Here is a 2,907-nt window from a genome sequence, read left to right as displayed (position 1 = left end):
AAATACATATAATAATCTGAGTACGGAAGCGAAATAAAAGATTAAGCTTAACATATCTTACACAATAACTTAAAAGTACTAAACAATATCAAGGAATAAGTTTTCAAAAAGAAATACGAGAAATGAGAAAAATAAAGGAAACTATTAAACATCTAGCATCTACTCGCTGTCTTTTTATGGATCGGGCTCAGGAACCAGGTTCTCTTGATCTGAAATGGTTAAATAAGAAATAAATTACACTAACCCAGTAAGGACATCACACTACATCACCATCACAGAAGTAAAGGTTGGTAGAAAATCAAAAACTCACAAATGGAGCACAAATTTTAACCCAATATATTTATTTAAGATAAAACCATTTATCATTTTTTTTACTCTTGGAGAACCTGTAAAAACAACCTATAAAGACAATAATATCATACATATCACAATTTCATGCATAATCAGTAACATAAAATATATTATAAATCTGTATTCATTAACAATAACTGATTATCACCGTTTCTCGTTTTCACCAGCTTACTAATATCCATGGGGATCCATAAGAGTGTCCCCGCTACACGTGAACTACTTTCCTTAACAATCTTAATTCCAGGGTCGTCCCCATACCCCGTCCGGTATGAGCATACGAGACATTAAACCTCAATACCCTGTCCGGTATTAGGGTAAAGCGGGTCGTCCCCATACATCGTCCGAAATGAGCATTAAATGACCAAGTCTCCATACCGTCCGGTATGAGATAACATTCATGGTAGGGTTCCCTATAAACCCAGTCCGTCCACCATCTCTCAAGATATCTAGTGAGGCTGTCACCTTATTTGTTTTTCCTTAGTCTCCGTTACCAAGTTGAATATAATCACATATACAGTAAACATGCACCCGGTAATACAATCATATCGTAAATTTCAAAATCACACAGTGGTCAAATAAGGCAGTAATACATGCATTTAAAACCATAGAATAGATAGACCAGATACCATAATGTATTTAAATTGTAAAATAAATCAAGCAGGTATCGACAGAGAATAATGTCCGGTTTGAACTCCATTAGCAACCTCAATTAATTATACATATCTACTTAATTTGTACAAAATACAATATTATCATTTATTCAACTTCAATTCCATGATAGCAAATAGGGTGAGGGTCCTTACTTGATTCAACGCCGAAAACTAGATTGTTACTGCGCCTACGGGCGGTCCTTAGGTTCCCTAAATTTTTTATCGAAAACTGAAACGCGCTTATGGTACCTACACATGTCCAAATAACCCAAAAATCAGACCCAGGACCTACTCAACCAATTTTAGAATTCCAGCACGGTGGCTCTACCGTGCTCCAGCGACGACGCCACTGCAGGCAGCGGCGATCTGCCTCGGGTTGGCTATTTTCAGCCGTTTTTAACCGAATTCAGCCAAACTTGCATCGGTTCTTGTGAGAAAACACACTTAGGGCCCTCGGTGAGCCGACAAAACATAAAAAATCGAAACTCACCGGCGGTGGGGCTCTCCGATGCGGTGACTCATTCGACTCACGTTGCAGTTGAATGTTTTACTCCGATCAACCTATAGAGGAGGAAACAGTGATCACAACGGTGGAAAAATCACATCGAACGGGAATCAGTAAGGGGCTCATCGGAAGCAAAAACTGAAACACCCCGCGGCAGCGCCGTTGAGCTTTGGCGGTATTTTTTGGCTAATTGGCCGGTTCTTTCACTCCGATTTGGCCATGGGTGGGTTTGGAATCAAATTCTGAGCAATTGGTAAAATTTTTACCTCGTTTGGCGGTCGAAAATTGCTCCGGTGTGGCGGCGGGTGGCGGCGGTCGGCTCCTCGACAGCTGGGCTGTCTTCTCTGGCGAGGGGCTCTAGCGACTAGGGTTAGGGTTTGGGTGTGGATGGGGTTATGTATACCCATTCGCTTTTGATTTGGGCCGTCCATTGCTTTTAATCTAGACCGTTCGATCGCGATTAAACAGGGAGTAAATATGGACCATTCGTCGCGATTCAATATGGGCTATCCGTGCGCGATGCAATCTGGACCGTCCGTGCGCGTTTTTGATCTGGGCCGTCCATGCGCGCGGGAACGGATCTTAGTCGTTCGATCGCGCGCACGCAGATCGCCCACGTGGCCTCCCGCGTCAGTGTCTATGCCACCTGGCGCGTCCTGGTTGGTCGGGGCTATTGACCGGACAGCTGACGTGGTATAACTTTTTTAAATTGCGTTTTGACTTCTGGTTTCTAATTTTTCTTTCAAAAATACTCGCAGAATCCAAATTTATTTTCAATTAAATCCCTAATCAATTTTTACCCATTATTATTATTATTTTTGTTAAAATAAAATAAAATAAATTTAATTAATACATATTTATATTTATATAAATATAATAAAAATAAAATAAAGTAAAAATAATAAAAATAATTGGGTGTTACATTTTAATTCGGATAGCATTTTTTTTTTTATACCCTAAATACAATGTAACAAGTAAATAACATAAAATTTTACCACAATCATCATTGTAGAACAATGATGATTTACTCTTTTATTCATATGAAATTACCTTCGCCATACTCAAAATATTTTTCACTAACAAAAAGATTACATTATCTCCGTTGTCCAATGGGAAGGCAGTGATTGACATTTAAGATTGAGATATAATAAAGAAATTCTTGGTTATATTGTAGCGGACAAATTATATATAAAACTCTATATATATATATATATATATTATAATAAGATTATATCAATCACCATGCACGAATAGAAGAGCAGACATATCATCACTATCAACTTTCATTTTCAAGCAGTCCAGTTCAGTCAATATTGTACCAATAACTTACTTCAATAATGTCTAATTTTCTTTCAGTAAAAAAGCTATATATATATATATATATATTAGATCTTAACGAAG

Source organism: Carica papaya, chromosome 8 (genome assembly GCF_054855325.1).
Source record: "Carica papaya isolate Zhongbai chromosome 8, ASM5485532v1, whole genome shotgun sequence".
In the NCBI taxonomy this organism is placed as follows: Eukaryota; Viridiplantae; Streptophyta; class Magnoliopsida; order Brassicales; family Caricaceae; genus Carica; species Carica papaya.
Note: the sequence above shows the minus strand (reverse complement) of the source record.